The sequence below is a fragment of the Plodia interpunctella genome, chromosome 2, assembly GCF_027563975.2.
Source record: "Plodia interpunctella isolate USDA-ARS_2022_Savannah chromosome 2, ilPloInte3.2, whole genome shotgun sequence".
Lineage (NCBI taxonomy): Eukaryota > Metazoa > Arthropoda > Insecta > Lepidoptera > Pyralidae > Plodia > Plodia interpunctella.
In genome coordinates, this window is record NC_071295.1 from 8,697,966 (window position 1) to 8,717,744 (window position 19,779).

A 19,779-nucleotide genomic window follows, 5' to 3' on the forward strand; every position below is an offset into this window, starting at 1 on the left:
AAACTGGTTTGCGTGTAATAAATACATACAACTATTAATATTGACTGATGGAACCTAGGTATATTATTTTAAACAGATGTACAGTCTGCCAAGAAAGTGAAGAAATTAATTGAGGGCGCTGTCTCCTGTTGGCTTCTCTTGACCATCCAATGTCGTTGGATAGACAAAACGGTAATTTGAAATAAAAAAATGACCTCGATCTTATATCCATCCGTCTAAAAAACCGTTATCGTTTGCGGACATTTCGCAAAACACATCGAGGCCACACCGATGGGAAATGCGTACAGGTTATACACTCAACCGATTATTATGAAGTGGTTTAATGATGTGGTATGGTATAGGTGTAGCTGCCGGCAAGTGATTTGCTTCGCTTTGGTATTGGTACCCAGTAGCGGTGGTGTAGGTGAGGTTGGACGATTTCCCTGGGTTCTGGATATAAAAGGGCGCCTCGTGATAAAGTGATTAAATTATATATATAATAGTCATAAGCCTGTGGTAAAAAACTGTATCTATTGTAATGTTTTTATATCTGTGACCTATTACTTACTTACTTACTTACTTACTACGCTGGGTCAGTGACCCCAAAGTGGATCTTGGCTTCCGAAACGAGAGTACGCCATAATCTTCTGTTCTGCACGGAGTTCTACCAATTGACCGCTCCCAGATCGTGCAGATCAGCCTACACAGCGTCGCTCCAGCGATATCTGGGACGTCCGACTGGGCGCCTCCCCCACACCTTTCTCAGATAAGCTGATGTAACGCCACGATCCTCCCTCATTCTCTCTTGATGACCAAGCCAGCGTAGTTGCTATGACTTTATCACGCCTAATATGTTAGGCTCTTTCACGAGCTCCTCTATTTCGGATTTTTTCCGGACTCTCCAGCTTCCATCTAATTTCTTGATGGGGCCGTGGATTTTCCGGAATATTTTTCGCTCCGCTACTAAAAGTCGGCTCTCTTCTTTGAGAGTGAGCATCCAAGCTTCACCTATTAGGTACTATGACGGTATAATAAAAATAATGACCTAAATAAAGAGCACCATGGGTAGTTCTCGAAATCAGTTTGCAGAAATGGAACATCTAGAATTTTTCCGTTTTCTTCTGCAAAATCCACTTTCGAAAATAATAAATGTTGTTTATGGGATTTCTGGAAAATAAATTCGGGAAAATACTTGATATAAACCAATGAAACAATGTATTTACACACACAGTTACACAATACTTTAGATAGAAGTTCAAGGAGTTAGAATACAAGGTCTTACAAGCACGCAAAACTTTTAACAATTGACACAAACAAGTATGTTGATGTACATCATCTAAAGATTCCACCACAAAATTTTCCACCATTGCGAGAAGATGGTTGAACTTTTCTTTCAAAATATCAGTGTTCGACTAGCAGTGAATGCCTTGGCAGTCCATCTATTGTTAACTTTTTAAGTTGTGCAATAAAGTTTAACCCTCTTATAGAAAAGTTAAAACCTACTTCAACTTAAAATATTTTTTGTCTGTCGTACTTTACAATATTTGACATTGACAGTACGAGACAAAACCTAAGTAGGTATTTTAGCATAAAGGTAACTTTTTATAAATAAGAAGGTAAATAAATAGAATTATGTTTCGTTTTAATGACAGCTAAACACACGTCAATACATATTTATTACCCAGATGACTAATTATATTAAATCATATGATTTCACTGTAACAAGACGATATAGATGATAGGTAATGACAGTTGCTGTTGACATCTGTCGAACCTTTATTACATTCTGACAAGTAAATGTATTTATTCCTAATGTTTCATTACAGGTAGGTAACAAGTAAGAATAACTGAAAGTTAATGGCTGTAGGAAGTATCAACAGGTTGAATTCGCACTACTTAAAGCAAAGTATAATTAGGTATGTAAAAAAAAATACACCTACAGAGGAAAACTCAACATTACATGACATAAAAAATACTTAGTTGACTTCTTAAGTGAAAACAAAGTTCGCCTAAGTCATGCCTAAGTAATAAATCTAGTAAGTGATACAGAACACGCTGTTTTTAATGTTTATATTTTACCTAATTTATGTGACGTGTTTTTATAAGTATAATCAACTTTCTTCTTCAATGTAGATAAGCCTTCTGTAATTGATTGATACAATTTAAATTTTGTATACTATATCCTTAAGAAATATACGGGAGCGCTAAGTGAGAGCAACAGTGAAGCAAATATGCACTATGCATTTTCTCAAATCCTAAAACAGGCTGTCCTGGTTCGCAGTCTGGGCCTGGTTATTTTTTGCTGCAATTGAACAGAATGAGGCAGTGGGGTCACTGACTCTCGTTCCGAGATTGCATCAGCTTGCTGGCGAAAAAAAATCAAAAATGTAATGATGGATACCGATATTTACGAAAACCAAAATTATTACGTACTAAGTGTACCTATATTACTTAACGTAAACGCTTTACTTTTGAGTGCGAAAGCACAATATTTTTATTTTACAAAGACAACAACATTCAAATTAAATCAAAATACAATTATTATTACTTTTCTGTTGCTATTGGCATCCCCTTCCTTTTTCCATAAATATCTGTCGATATCATATAACTAATTGTGTATATTTAGCTAGTTGGATAACCCTCCAAAAATTCCAAAACCATTTATGAAAGATTTTCTCCAGAAAAAAAATCATAATGTGACCTAGCGTGACGATTGTCGTGAATTCAATGTCGGAGTCCAAAGGTTGGCTGTAGGAAAACAGATTCCTAATAATTATAATTAGCGCTTAATTGAATTATCATTATTATAGGAACAAAAATGCAGACACTATTCTTCCGCCAAAACAAATTATTCTACGTAAGAGATGGTAATTGTTCATTGATTGGCGGTAATTCCCCGACTAATTGTGTTAATTTTGCTCTAGATTGTATAAAAACTGATTATTTTGCCGGATTTTTTATATGCGCAAAAGAAGCTGAGATTTTCTTGGTATGTGTTTTCTTTGTGCAATGCAAAGTTGCAATGTTTGTTTGTAAAAACAAACGTTATTCTGGACAAGATTTTTACGAGTTTCACAAAAATTGATAACACTTTTAAACACATTAAAGATTATTAGGTACCATACAGACATTAAGTGTATTATAGTTATTTCAAAACATATAAAAAATACGTAAGTTATTTATGTAATTCTTTTCATTTCTCTCATTGAATGTTCTGAATAAATAATGTATGTACTTGGTATATCTTTTGCGACTCAGAATATCATCACGCGAAAAAACTTACCTACATGAAAAAATATTGACATGTGGAATGTCTGAAGAAGTATACTGAGTTACTTAATTTGCATACAAAAATAGTCGCGAAAAGATCATGAAATGCAAAACTGTACAAGTTCACACGGGCACAGTCTGAAGTTCAGTGCTGTAGGTTAACCTACCTGTAAATTCAAAACAAAATACTTGGACAGTATTATGCATGGTTGTGCGACCGCCCGGGGCGCTGGATGGAAAGGGGCGCCGCAGGTCTTCCAATTACTTCGTTGCACAATACACGGTCCGGTCGCTATAGAATTAGAGATGCATAAGTAATGCCTTCTCCATAAACTTTTCCGCAATTCCTTTTCTTTGAAACATGAACTAGAAATGTTGTGAACGAAACAGAAACGAAAATTACAGTATGTATACTGTAATTTTCGTTTCTGTTTATAATTAATTTCACCCAGTGCATATGTAATCCTAAAAACCGGCACTACATTTGAATAGGTAATACATAATATTATTTCGAATAGGTACATAAGTTGTTTCATTTTCTTACTTATGCAAATTTTAATGTGGTTTTTAAATAAAGGCTTGTCATTTTTATGTGTTGGAACTTGTCAGACTGCTAGTCGTCGGGTAGGATAGACATTTGGGAAAACCAAATACATTAGGACCTTCCGCATATAATTATTGAAACATTTTTGGTACATTCAGTAAATATCACTATATATAAGTATGTTTTGTGAAAACTAATGTCGCGTGTGGTTACGCTCAGGAACAGGATCGCTCTCCTCTCCCGTGGATGTCTTAAACAAGGCGACTGAAGAACACGTAGCCCTGGTAGCATTCCCATGGAAGGTTGGCGTCAGGCAGTCGTCCAGTTGTAAAATTAAAGTTTATTTTTTATGGTAACCTCGGGCTTCGCGGCGAATGCAACTGAGCACACGCAAAGATGAGAGATTTATGTGAAAATGTATATACGTACTAGCTGCGCCCCGGGGCTTCGCTCCCGTGGGAATTTCGGGATAAAAAGTACCCTATGTATTATTCCAGGTTATATTCTACCCGTGTACCAAATTTTATAACAATCAATCCAGTGGATAATACGTGAAGAGGTAACAAACATTTCGCATTTATAATATTAGTAAGATAAAAGAATAATGTTGAGATAATCTCAACTCAAAACTAATTTTGTGACTTTTAACTGTATTGCCTTTACCCATCCGTGAGATTATTATGTTTATTAATTGAAACAACCTCGGTGGCGCAGTGGTAAGATTCTTGCCACTGAACCGAGAGGTCCCGGGTTCGATCCCCGGTCGGGTCATGATGGAAAATGGTCTTTTTCTGATTGGCCCGGGTCTTGGATGTTTATTTATATATGTATTTATTATAAAATATAGTATCGTTGAGTTAGTATCCCATAACACAAGTCTCGAACTTACTTTGGGACTAGCTCAATCTGTGTGATTTGTCCCAATAAAAAAAAAAAATAAAAAAAAAAAATAAAAAAAAAAAAAACAGATTATAGAAATTCTTTATATTAATGCGAATTGATAACAAGACGTATGGAAATATTATCTGAATCATTATTATTATCTGTATGGTCATGGCTCTCGTCGTGTTAAACACAAGTGTGAATGTTATCCAATACGACCGCCTTTACAAAGAATCCAGTTTGGGAGGAGGTTACGCGGCTGTGATTTTCTTGACGACAGAATCTGTGATTTAGCACCACCATTTTTTGCCATTTTCTATTTCAAAGACAAAAACAGAGATTGTTTATTTTATTTCAAAACCATGAGTTTACATTATTTACAATGCGGTGTTTAAAAAAAATTATCCTACATTTGGTCTTCAGGTTTGACTCAAATATTATTAACTTTTAAGCTTTTAAGTTGTGTAATAAAGTTTGTATAAACTAAACATTTGACACATAATCGTGGCAATAGTTACATAACAAAGGGCAAGCCATATAGATACAATGTACGATCGGCCCGTCCCGGCTTCGCTCAGATAAATATAGTGCCGGGCGTTGTTGTTAGGGGGCGCCGAAAAGTCGCTAGCAACCTTTATTTTTAGGCGCCTGTCACATTTTGACACAAGATGGCGTCAGGGTATTGATCGCACACGGGCGCTACGTGAGTAAGAGCCGCCCCTACAAGCGGGCGCCAGGGTATGGATTGCACACGAGGGCTACATCGGCTAGAGCCGCCCTGGGACAAGCCCTTACTTAACAGAGTATTACATAATACAAAGGGTCACTAGCCAAAAATTTAATACGTCGCAGACAGTTACGTAATATTAGCAATCAATATCATGTTAAGTGCCTCATTTACATCCTTCGACCTTGGCCGGGTCACCGTTCCTTCCTATAAGGTAAATGTAAAATAAAAGTTGTACAAGAGTGATCCATAACATTCCTTCATCCAATTCCAAATGCCAAATCGCTCTGACCATTAGACATACAATATAGACATATATTGTATTCACAGAATTTATAAATAATCGCTGCTTGTATTATGCGTTTGACAAATATTTTTTACGTAAATCCTTACTATGTTATAAATGTGAAAGTGTACCTATTTGTTTGTCCTTCTTTCACGTCAGCGGAGCATTGTATTGAAGTGATTTTTCGGTGTGGAGATAGTTGGAGAACTGGTGAGAAGCAACTTTTTGCCGCGTACTGACCGCGTCAACTGTTGCGTAGGTATATTATAACGAAAATATAATCAAGATAATGAAATTAAGTACCTATGTAAGTGCAGTGCAATGTTACGTCTTGCAATATATTCTAATTACATCTAAACCTTCGCCATTTTGATTTGGTAAGTGACTAAAATTTAAATATACTAGAATATTATGGTTGTCGAAAACGCAACAAATCCAATTGCGTATTATGAATGTATGTAGGTACCTCACGATCGTACAGTAAATCATAAGAAACCTCAATGTTGTGAAAATGCAGCAACATTGAAAAATAAACTTGTCACATCGGCTAAAATGTATTTTCTATTTCAAAGACAAAACCAGGGATTGTTTATTTTATTTCAAAACTATGAGTTTACATTATTTACAATGCGGTGTTAAAAAAATTAATCCGACAATTGGTGCTAAGGTTTGACTCAAATGTTATTAACTTTTAAGCTTTTAAGTTGTAAAACTTCAACTTTGAAAAATAGACCTGTCACGTCTACTAAAATGTCTTCCGTGGTGGTCAAGTCGTTTAAAATAAAAACCTTCATAAGTTTCATTACGATCTTGACCTTATACACTACATCACCAACTAAGTGCGAAATGGCAAATTTAATTGCTACTTATTCCTTTAACTGAAGTTCTCGAGACATTTTATCAAATTGTTTATTAACATACCTATACAGATCAAGGTACAGTCAGGGATCATTGTCAAGTATACATGACAATAATTAAAGACTACAAAAAAAGTACGAATTCATTCAAATTAATTAACTCTGTTGGAATAACGTCATCAGAATGCAAAGAGAGAGAGTGAATGGCGTTTTAAAATGAAAGTTTTATTTATATTGGCATATCACTACCTATTTATATAAAACAATCAGTCGCTTCTCCCTGTCAGTTTCTATGTACAGTCAACAAACAGCACTTCAAGTTACCCTGCATGAACCTCTAAGGCAGCGGCGGGGTAATAAAGGCGAGTTTACAATGAATTTGGGTAGGTTATGTGCTGTTGACTGTACCTATGCGTAGATCTACGGATTTTAATGTTTTTTTTAAATAGATAGTGTGATTCCTGAGAAAGGTTTAGGTGTATAAAGTATTATGTATTTACCGGATCGAAGCCTGCACGGGCCTCTAGTAAACTTATAACAATTCGTTTTATAGATAATCGTGATAAAACGTAATAAAAATTTTGGATAAATATTGGTATATTATATGATATAATCCAATTATCAAACTCACGAATTTACCAAAAATAAATAAGATGAACATTTAAATAAAATGGCAGCTTGACAGTTATATTTCTCGCTTGCTTTGCTATTTTAAAACGTATTTGTTTCATAAAATTCACCAAATTTACAATGTATTAGTTCTGCGTCCAACTGCAGTTGGACTAGAAATGTGAGCGGCCTTGGTCATCTGACCGCGTTCAAAGTCCAATCTTTGGACTTTGCTGTGGGAGTGCAATCACTTTGTTGTAAAATATTTGATCTAGTAATCATCACTCGTGACCTAATTGTAACCCGAGTATCGCTTAACTAGGTACAGAATTACCTATTATATTTTTACTGATATTTGGCAGTGTAAAAGTCATTCTACGAGTATCCATTATTTTTGGAATTTAACATAATGGCCCGGAAGGAGTTTTTCTATTTGAACAGTACCTGACCTTTGGTGTTCCTTTATTTGATGTTTCTCCCTAATTTAATGCCACATTTTGCAGTATTATATAAATGTCTGTTTTAAAAATATTTCAACATTGTGAGAGCCAAAAAATATAAACTAAAAATTCTGGGAATGCACGAAAAATTCTTGCCAAAATAATTAGAAGAAAACTAACTAGTACCGCTAAAATTTATCGCATCTGAGCTGATGAAACATAAATGATGTTTTATATCTAAGCCCAGAAAATACAGCTAAACCAACATTAACTAAAATCAATCAATCAACTGATAAATAAAGTTTATTAAAACTCTTTTTCTGATTGGCCCGAGTCTTGGATGTTTATCTATATATGTATTTGTTATAAAATATTGTATCGTCAAGTTAGTATCCCATAACACAAGTCTCGAACTTACTTTGGGGCTAACTCAATCTGTGTGATTTGTCCTAATGTAAATTGAATGAAATTTATTTATTTTATTATTTATTTAAAACATGATAAGAGCATACCATCACGTTATAACAAGTAAAGATAAGTTAGATGATGCAATGTAGAATACGATACTTTCGCTATGAATCTTGCTATCTACTTGAACACGAGTACACTTACTTGTAAATAGACACATAAAAATATTGCTTGTACAAACTTACATAACAACTTTGGATGACTTTGCATGTGTTGATTATGATTCTAGGTAATAAGTAAATAAGCCTTGGTTATACCATTTTGATCCTTAAATTTGACCACTTTTATTCGAAAGCACATAATGTTTTGTTTGATACGCCTGTACAGAATAATGAAAACGTAGAAGGAAACCAGCAGACCTACCATCAACTTTTACGGAACTATCAAATGCGCAGTTCAATATAAGAACCTGAAATGAATCGCATTATTATCAAATATCAACTCGATGGTACTAATTTGCGATACAGATCAGCAGGCCTACCATCAAAATTAACAGAACGATTCCAATGCAACTCAGTACAATTTAGGCACCTAAAATGAATCGCATTAATACTAAAAATTAAATCGATGGTACGAATTTGCGATGCAGTTCAGTTTAGATCCTAAAGTGGATCGCGTTAATAGATGATGAGTACCTAAGCACCTAAGCCCACATTTTACGTCCAAATAAAAAATTAAATCAAATTTGTTTAACGTTATTATAATTTTTCAAAATCAAATCAAATTAAAATTTAATCGACGGTACAAACTTCATAATACCCGCCACAGCGGAGTTCCACGCAGCGTCACAATTTTCCTAACATCTGAGAACGGTTCTCGCTCCACGTGCACTCCACTCCCGATACCTTCAAATGGTGCTTATCGCAAACCATCCATCTCTTTTTAGCAACATTATTATTGCTTTTGTCTTGTCAGAGTCAGGGAAGGTTACCAAAAACAAATATTTTCGACCTCAGCTTATTGCGTAGAATCTGCTTTGTTTCCTTAAAGTCAGCACTATTTTAAGGCAGACCCTTAGCCCTGAATGCAGTAAACATACGCTTAAAACACTTAAACTGTTGGCAAATAATGCGTCTGTTTCCTTATTTAGCGCGTTTTCATTGCTTCTGTTGTTTTACTTGTATGGCCAAGGTGTGATTTAAATGATGTGCCGATTTCATAGCTTGGGCAAAGGTCTGATTTGGTGGAGGAGATAAGACAATTGCAAGTTTGGCATTTTTTCAATATTGATACATATTTGAACTCCTTGAATTCGACATGTAAGTGGAAAGGGTAGCAAAGTACAGTGAACACATCGACTACGCAATATTTCATTCGCTTACGCACCCGCTAATATTCCACTAGGAAATATAATATTTGCTATAGATATTTGCAGAGCACTATTTGCTTAGTTGTCCGGAACTGAGCAAACCATATTTACCTAGTTGATCTCCGGTTTACTAGATCTCCACGAGTCAAGATCTATCTGCGGAAATATCTTGAAATGTCCATATGATTATGCACCACTAGGCCCGTCTCGCTTCGCTCGAGTAATACCATGATCCTTACATATTATAAAACAAAGTCCTCTACCGCGTCTGTCTGTCTGTCTTTTACTCTATAAACTCAAAAAGGATGCATGGATTTTCATGCGGTTTTCACCAGTGGATAGAGTGATTCCTGAGGAAGGTTTAGGGGTATAATTTATTATGTTTTTACCCGAACGAAGCCGGGGCGGGCCGTTAGTAATAAATAAAAAGTAGCCTATGTTACTCCTGAAAGTTACGTCTATCTCTGTGCCAAAACAATAATATATAAAACTTTTCTTATGCAAATAGGTACAGTTCACAGTCCAGACAAGCTTAAAATTGTCACTTTTAAAAAATTATAGACAAAGTACAGAAATAACCTATTCCAGCGTACTAATAATATTCCAGTTTGTTAATAATAATATAACACAGAGAAAGCAAGAAATTTTAAGTGACACAACAAAAATTTTTTTGTTACTTAAAAATAATAAAATGCCGCTTCTAAATTAAGTATAAAGTGACGTTTATTATTTTTTTCCATTAAAACAATTAGTTCATAATTAATTACCTGAAAACCATATTCGGCATCATAGCGTTACTGACACCATAACCGAAGCTGTGACATCAACAATTTTTAAATGAATATTTTTAGTAGACTGTTGCCCTAATAATATACCTACCTATTATTTAAAAATAACATTTGCAAACAATACAAAGTCGGTTATTGCTATTTAAGACGCACACAGTAAAATTTATTCTTTACGTATACAATATATATAATTCTTTACGTATTCAAATATGTATAAAAAAACGAATCACGCTGACACGCCCATTATCGATTTTGCTTTGAGTTTGACGTCATCGACGTAAATAAAAACAGGTACGTAAATAAAAAATCTACACTTAGGTATCGTATGCTTAAGCTGTAAACCCACTATAGCTTCCAACATACTTAAAAGTCTTTGTCACAATGAGCTTATAATAAAATAAAAAAAATTGGAGTCCCGGATAGAATTACAATATGAAAAACCAAAAATTCCAGAAAATAGACCTGATTATCATTGAGAAATCTTTTCATTTTTAGCAGCTTTACATAGTAAACACCTATAACCATAGATTTGTAATGTAGCTAGTCAGTCCATTATAAGCCCATGTTCGTCTGATGTATGTTCAACACACGTTCATCTACTTGATTCAGAAAATCAGCCTCTGCAAAAATCTGAAAAGTTATATTATTCTTTAACGTTAAAAACGACCAATGCATTTGTTGTTCTAGAAATCCAATCAAATTTAAATATTGCTTTTAGTTTATGGTTTACAAGTCACAGAAGTTAAATTTACGATCAATAAGGATACAATTTACACAAAAAGACCCCGTCGCTTGACACATTCATTAAAACCACATGCTAAGGCAGTTCAGTACCCGTAGCCAGTACCTTTCCACTCTCCACATGGAAATCTCCAGAGGCGAGTAAAAAACCAGCCAGCCAGTTTGCTCCAGAGAAAAAAAATGCCTTTACTTCATGGTCGAGATGACGTTATTTGTAAGCTGTTTTGGCATGGATGTAAATGTGTTTTGGCCTTAAGACTGACCAACAGCGCGTTGATATTTTACATTAAGGTACTTCTTTTTTTAGTTTTGTTCTTCATGTACAGTTGACAGCAATATACCCAAATAGATTAATTACTTAATTTACACAGATAATGGTAGTAATGGTCTCATATCGTAATGCCTAAACAAAATTATACAACATCAATAACTTCGACTACGTGACAGACGGACAGCACGGACGAAACTGTAAGGGTTCTGAAAACAATGGAAAAGACAAAGAATTTCTTTGTTTTCTTAAATAGACAATAAAATTTCATCACCTTGCTTTATCATCTCGATAGACAAATTACTTTGTAATCTGTTAACAGATTAGTTCTCAATTTCCTTACGTTATAATCAAGCCACGTGCCAATTAGGCCACTTGACATCACCTGGCCCAGGTAGGGTTATACTATCTTCTAAAATAAAAAGCATATCAGATTGTTAATAATGATATACATCTCTCACTGGAAATGGACTGGATGCTCGGCAAGAAATTTAACATTGGACAAATTAGGACATCGCTAGTCGCTAGATTGACGTGTATATTTTATGTATATTATATGAAGTAGTAAGTCTACTACCGCCTCCAAAACTCATGGAGAAAAGAAAAACGGACTTTTAGAGCTGTCCTAAAACAACCTAACGAAAACGATTGCCGGATGACAACCCTAGATCTAGGGTCGGAGTAAGATGGCGCAACAATGGCTGGGTTGTATTGTCCTTACGTGAAGGTCGATCAAGACCCTGATGCCGTTCGTTAGTAGGCATATCACGCTAGATTTGTAATCGCCTTTAATTAGTTTGCTCTGCTCTAGGATGAAATGGTATAGTTACATCGAGCCATGGAATTTAGTAAAGAGAGCTTAGACAAAATAAGTCTAACTATCATGCATATCATAGATATTTAAATATCTGTGGCCTATTCTATTTCGTGTATTTATTAATAGGATAACTCTCTAGCATATTGAATCTATTAACCCTTGTTTGTCATTTAAATTGATTTAGCTCTTTCCTGTCGCCCCATCTCCCCCAATCGAATCTCCGTAACAGTGGGATGAGATGATAGATGAGATGACCTCAGCTATGAGACTTCCGAATGAACAAGGCTATTAAAATATTAACGTTCTATTTAAAAGATCAACCACCGAACTTAAGGACTACTTTCCAATTAGAAAAAAGTTGTAGTAAAAACAATGTAGTGAGTATCCTAACTCACTTCATCGTTTAAACATAATATTTCAGTATTAAGACAAAGATGCCAAAAAATGACTGTAAATCCAAGAAAATAATTCCCGTCTTCTGAGTAAATCTTGATTTGAGTCATTTGGGCTAAAGAGCTTTACTGCGAAACGCATTCGGGCTTGGAGCAGAGCCAAGTCTTGTCATCATGGATATATACAATCAAGAACATCATAATGGATGTCACCGGCAAGATTGGCCGATGATTTAGATATTAAATCTACCTATAAGTCATCACCATCATCAACAACAGCCATTTAAACGTCCCCATTGCTGGGGCACGCCTACCTTACGGTGGGCTCCACGCGGACCCATTGAGAATTTTTTTCGGGTTTTAACAACTGCAAATGCAATGGGACCAACGGCCCAAATTATAGACCATTGTGAGAGTGTCTTACCCGCCACTATCACAGGTCGAACACGCTAACCACAACGCCATTAAGATCCTTTATCCTATGTAATATGTCACAAAGTATTGCAGGCTCCAGCGTATGTGAACCATGCATATTGCGAGTCATGAGATGCGAGTCCGTTCGTATCCGTTGTACTATATGGCTAGTGTACATTGTACAAAAACGTAGGAACAAATTTATATGATGATCCGATGAGACACCGCTATCGCTACTAGTCAATTTGATGACTAAAATACTTTTGAAAGTTTCCAATTTTCGTCAAAAATCCATTGTACTCCAAAAAGTATAGGTCATCCACACGCTGAATAATTTGCCAAAATCTCTGGATTAGATTAGCTTTTACATTTCATTGTGAGAAAAATAAATAAATAAATGTACAGTGAAGTAAATATAAATAGAAGGTACACCATCCCTGTCAACACTTAAAATCAACCTTTAAATCTGTTTAAAATTGTTGATAGTTATCTTATTTCCATCAATCAGAAGATATGCCTGAACTGGACGCATCGTATGATCTGCATAAAGAAGCATATCCCTATTAAGTGTTGGTGACACAATGCGGGCAAATTGTTACACAACGCTGCGGAGAATGATCTAGAATGATCTTCATAGACGAACATTCAGTTAGATCATTGGGACTAGTCCACTTCGGGGCTAATCTTACTCAATGAAAAGTTAGACTAAAATATTTCAGAGATCTTGTTGCATTCATCTGACAATCATGTCCGTGCAGTAAACCGTTGAGGAGTTCCCTCATTGGGAGCTTGGGTGCACCATCTTGGGTCATACACTCAGTAACATACATACATTCTACAAAGCTTTTAACAAAGTATTCTACCCGAGTAACTTTCGTCGAAATCTCCCCAGGATTGGTCGTGATTGAATAAGTAATATCCAAGTTACACATAATCTTATTTTGGTCTCTATTATATTAAAATCATATAAACTTTTACGGTAGACACCATTGAATGCCTTTCGGGAAAATTCTGGAAATTAAGAGGCATCGGTCGCTTGTGTTCATAAAAAAACTTTTTATTTTATTCGCGCATTGAAGACTTCAACGTAATAATGATGCGCAATATAAATTCCCTGAATCCCTTGTGATATCTATGTGGACTTGTGTCAATAGTATACGGTGGACACGCGAGGATCGTACGATGTCGCAGTGCTAACCATTATGTCACTATGGCTTTCCTGTTAGCAAACCTAGACGAGTCTCCCTGCTCTGCTCGTGGGAATTTCAGGATAAAACCCATAATTCCATTTGTGTATCTTGAACATCATGATCATTGAGGCGTCTTCTTCGTCATCTATCTTTCATTTGAGCCATTTCGGTTCCCGGTTTCGCGTTTCCGGAGCTCAGAGCTTTTTCATAATCCTGTCGAACTGCAGTAATATAATTAAATTATTTTTGATCTTACTCAAAAATATGTGATCGAGAATGATACTCATATTTTCGAGCGTAATTTTTGTAGTACCTAATTCATCATCATTCACTATTTTGTCATTGTTACCATTTTAATATTCCCACGACTGTTCCACTTGTTCACAAACGTTACGATCGGGTGGAATCTTGTAACTTAATTTTGAAGCAGTTATCTTCAACTGATTGAACTGAAATTTTGTGTCTTCACATCTTTAGTTTGGATGATAATGAATTGTTATGATAAGCATGACCTGATAGTGCACCCGGGAATAGCTCCCGGTGGGGGAACTCCTCAACGGTTTACTGCACAGACATACATTTTTGTTGCGCATTGAATGCAATAAGATCTCTCTGATAACAAATAGCGTATTATTCAATATTTTGTATTATTCGTCTATCATACTTACATGAATGACCTGCGCAAGAAGAGACATTGGTTCAGGATTGAGTATCATTTATCTTTGTTTTAGCTATGTCCTAATAAGCATTCATGTTTCTCTAATTAACACTTTCTGGGTGATAATTTGTCATTCTCGTCGTCATTTTAGATACTTCGGAAATCCCGGTTTTCTCATTGTACAGTCAACTGAACACGTAACCCTACATGGGTCTTTATGCCGCGGTGATAGACCCGAAAATGTTGGTTTGCGATCGACTGTACTTACTTAACACCAAAAATCTTCCACGTTATCTAAAAATAGAAATTAGAGAAGTGTCATAAAGACTTTACAACTTTTTCATTCGGATTAGTGAATGAGCATTATTTTGCAGTTTCATTATCGTGTCCTCCTAAATTAGTGAACTGTTATTTTAAATTATTTGCGGTTTCGTATTGATGATGTCTGTGAGCATATTTAGATAATAATTTCCTTTTTATTAGAATACAATTACATAATTTGTATGGACTTGTGATTTTATGATTACACATTTATTTTGGACTTGTAATTCGATGTTTTAATTCATTTTATTGTTGATATGTTCTATTAAAGATATATACGTACAAAGACGGAGGAAGACGGGAATCATTTTTTTCTAGCTGCACTCTAGGGCTCAGCTCCCGTGGGAATTCCGGGATAAAAGTTCATCGAAATCCGTCTAGTAGTCTCACTAAATAGTGAGAATTAGTAACTTCCCCACTAACATCCAAATTTTCGCATCTATAATAATACTAGCGGTCCGACCCGACTTCGCTCGGGTAAAATCATAATAAATTAAACACACCTTCTCTTTTATTTATTAAAAAAAACCGCATTAAAACCCGTTGCGTAATTTTAAATATCTAAGCATACATAGGGACAGACACATAGCGATAAGCGACTTTGTTTTATACTGTGTGTCTGTACTCATACTTAGGGACTTTTGTACCATTAGATGAAAATGCATTGGAAAAATTAATAAATGATATAAGCTTTTGCCCGCGGCACCGCTCGCGTAAATTTCTCACGGGAACAATTATTTTTCGGGGATGAAATGCATCCTATATCCTTCTTTGCACTTCAACCTACATGTATGCAAGATTCCATAATTATTGGTTGAGCAGATAATGCATGAAGAGGTAACAAAAAAATAAACATACTTTCGCATTTATAATATTAGTCAGGCTAAATTTTCATTTTCATTCTTTAATGGTATTTTGATTTTGATCTGTTTGCATAAATGGCATAGAAGAGACAAATTCGATGAGTTTCAAAACAAATGGATTTAAATACAATCAATGCGGTTCAAATAAGGTCAAAATTACCTTTCAATAGACCAACACCTACTACATTCTTGAATTAAAATATCTAATTTATTTTAAAATAAATAACTCGAAACCATTTGTGTATCATTATAGCTTATTCAAAAAACAAGTCAAGAAATAAAACTTAATTATTCACAAAATTTCAAAACCTATACTCATTGCATTGTAATCTCTCTCTCTCTCTCTCTTCTGGGCTTATACCCAATTTCATCCTTAGTCGTTGAGCGTCGGAGCCCAAGATCTGCTAGTTCAATCCTCATTTCAACCTAACATGACCATACTTTATTCTTAATCCCCAGTGAGCAAACTTTCTCCTTTATAATATTAGCGGGGTAACGATTCCAATGTATGTATAATATTAATAGGTTGTTCTGATATTTCATGGATAATAATACAAATGAAGAAGGAAGGAAGAAACGCTCAGATGTCTACACTACATAAGTATAACCTATAGTATTATTATAAAGAGTTAAGCGTTTATGAGTTAATATGTTTGAGGCGGGTAATCTCCGAAACTACCGAACCGATTTCAAAAATTCTTTCACCATTAGAAAGGTACATTATCCAAGAATGCTATAGGCTATATTTTATCTCAAAACCACGGGAGCAAAGCCCCGGCCAACAACTAGTTATATATATAGGTATTATATTTTTAATTTTGAAACTAAGTAAACATACATAAAATAAAACCTTTACACCTGCCTATTCCAGAGGAATTTTCTGCGCGCGTGCGGTAAACAAGTATATAACTGGCAAGATTAACTTTATCATTTTGTAGGTATATCAAATGTGCCAAGGAAAATAATTCGTTCTGCTAGCTGTACATACAGAAAGTTGAACGACCTCCACATGATACACATAGTATGTAAACATGAGACAGGCATTCAGCATTAGACACTGAGAAATAAAAACATTGCAACGTAACTGGCTGAAGTAATTATGACCTCTTCGGTCGGTTTTTTCAAATTCTATGAACACTTTGGATTAGAGAAAAAATCAAAAGAATTGTGTGAGTTGGAGTGAGATTTTTTGAAAGACTATTTATAAACAAACAATTTTTTTTTTAATACGGACCTCAGATCTTATACCAAAATCAATTCATTCATATCAAAATTAATAGTAAAAATTTTCCGATGAAAAGAAATCCTGTGATATAGATGTGAGTTTCCGTGTGAATAAGAGATGTACATTTTTTCGTGAAAAAGTGATTATCCACTTTTTCACGTAAAAATGTACTGAACAGTTTTTGGTACGCGACTAGTAGATATTTATGTTACCTACTACTTACCATGGGGCCTACCATGAAACATAAAACACATAGCATTACGACATTGTCCACACGTTCTCTCTTTTTTTAACCCCCGACGCAAAAATATGGGTGTTATAAGTTTTACGTGTCTACCTGTGTATCTGTGTATCTGTCTGTGGCATCGTAGCTCCCAAATGAATGAATCGATTTTCGTTTAGTTTTTTTTTGTGTCATAGATAATTTTATCTCGAGTGTTCTTAGCCATGTTTCATGAAAATCGGTTCAGCCGTTCAAAAGTTGTAGTGAAATTAATATTGAAAGTCGGGGTTTTTTTTTAATTTGTCTAACAAATTAACTTGTTACACAACAAATGAACGTTAGTAACGGGCTATGTGTTTGTATGTTTCGTGGTAAGTCTTCTGGACATAGAATACTTTTTATTCTGAAATTCCCACTACTAAAGTGCAATTAGTAATTAATAAACAAATGCCTTAGGTAAATCAAGTACCGTTTACTTTAATCAGTTTCGTTCCAAAGTACGAACTGCGGCACTAATTACAATAAAAACATTTATCTTATATATATGTTACTGTTAAGGATACGACCCTCTGTCTAGAATTTTGTTTCCAAATTCCAGTCCCAATTTGTGAGTGTAATGTGGTTCCGCCCTAAAATAGAACCACTCGTATCCTCCCATGGAAATAGTACATAACGACTAAAGCTGTGTGTAACAGCCAAGGTAGCCGATCGGCAAAAATATCATTTCCAAAATTGTAATTCAAAACGTAATTTATGTTGTTGAAGACAAAAAGTGTGGCGATTAATGCACTCCATACATAGAGAATTGGAACTGTGGTGGCAACTGATTTTAGTAAAACATACCTACATATATTTTTATATCAATTTAGGCTCATCACTACGTAGTATAAAAAGCCGGACTTCGCGTCTATCTGTTTCTACGTTTTCTTCTTTTAAAGCGCGCAACGGGTTTTAATGCAGTTTTCACTGTTGGTTAGACTGGACAGTTTATTAAAATTATTAATTTTTAAAATAATTTAATGAGATGACAATATTGTAGACTCGAGGGCCGAATGGTTACGTCCTGGGGCCCGAATTCTCACACAATTGAAGTTCAATTCATTGGTTTTCTCCATTTTTTTCTCAAACATTTAATTCTGCATTTCCAAAACATCACCGTCTTGAAAATAGAGCAAACGCATCGATCGATCGAACATTTTCGTTGTCAATTTGCCTAAAACCATTGAAAAAATTGGAGAAAATTAATAAAGCGAACTCCGATGGTGTGAGAATCGTATCCCTGAACTTTTTCATCCATTGCATTAAACATGCTAATGAACAATTTGCTGGCCGCATCCAGAAGTATGTATCGGTGCTAGCAAATGAGACTACACAGGCACACAGCTTATCAGTGTTATCTGTCTTCTACGTGATTTTCCAACAGTGGCCGAGTGGAATGGAACCGGTTACACATTCCGGCGGTCTAATTACGGTAAGTACTATTATCAAATTTACGATCAAAACAAATGCAAATGCCATTTTATTATTTTGCCCTTCAAACCTGTATATCTCGTCGTTCCTAGAAGCACTCAATTTAAATTTTTAATTTCTACCGCGAATGCAACTTCGAAAATTAGTTAAGTCTTAAAATTTAATAATGATAACTTTTTAAAGCATACCCTTACTATACCAGACTTTGGGGCGCCACAGCTGTTACTGTTCTGTGCTATGAAAATGTAAGAGTGGTACGATGATCATAATATTAGTCGATTTAATGCGCAAGTGCCGTGCCATACCCGTGACTTTCACGTGATGCTTACATGATACGCATGACCAGTGCTAAAGGGTAACGACACACATTATTTGATAGATGATTGTGATACCTATAATTAGCATTGGTGACAGCGTACTTAATTTGAGCGAAGTTTTTCTAAGACCGAAAATAATCCAAAATATATGCGACAAAACCCTAAACTATATAACTTCTATAATATTAGAATTGATTTGTTTTAACTCTTTACGCGAGGCTTCGATGAATATCATACCAAAATGCAGTTACTCACATATTTACTACAGAATTAATAATTAAGTTACCACAAAGAAACGTGCTAGTAGTTAATAAACGATTAAAGTACCTAGGTACTATTAGTATGACGTGACACCCATATTTCATAGGTATTGCTCAGTCGTGCGACGACGACGCAGTGCGTTGCAACTGCGACATGCTCCATTGTTTTCTAAAGATTTTGACACTGATAAAACATAATACAATTTCTACTTTCTTCTGTCAACGGATGTCAAAGGGACTGAGCAATGGGGCGTGTCTCTAATCCGTTGATATTGTGTTTATTGAACACGTCATTTCCAACGGTAATTGACTTACAATTTCAACTGCTTCTTCAACCGGGGATGTAACTCAGTGGTAGAGTGTCTGCTTCGCATGCTGAAAGTCCTGGGTTCAAATCCCAGCATCTCCACAAACCCAAATTTTTATTATTTTTTTATATTTTTAATCAATCATTATATATT

General features: G+C 35.1%; 1 non-coding gene across 1 annotated transcript; it reads left to right on the forward strand.

Moving 5' to 3' along the window:
* Positions 1–19,655: 19,655 nt before the first annotated feature.
* TRNAA-CGC (transfer RNA alanine (anticodon CGC)) lies at positions 19,656–19,727 on the forward strand. Its single transcript has one exon. It is a non-coding gene; the product is annotated as a tRNA-Ala (tRNA).
* Positions 19,728–19,779: the final 52 nt, after the last annotated feature.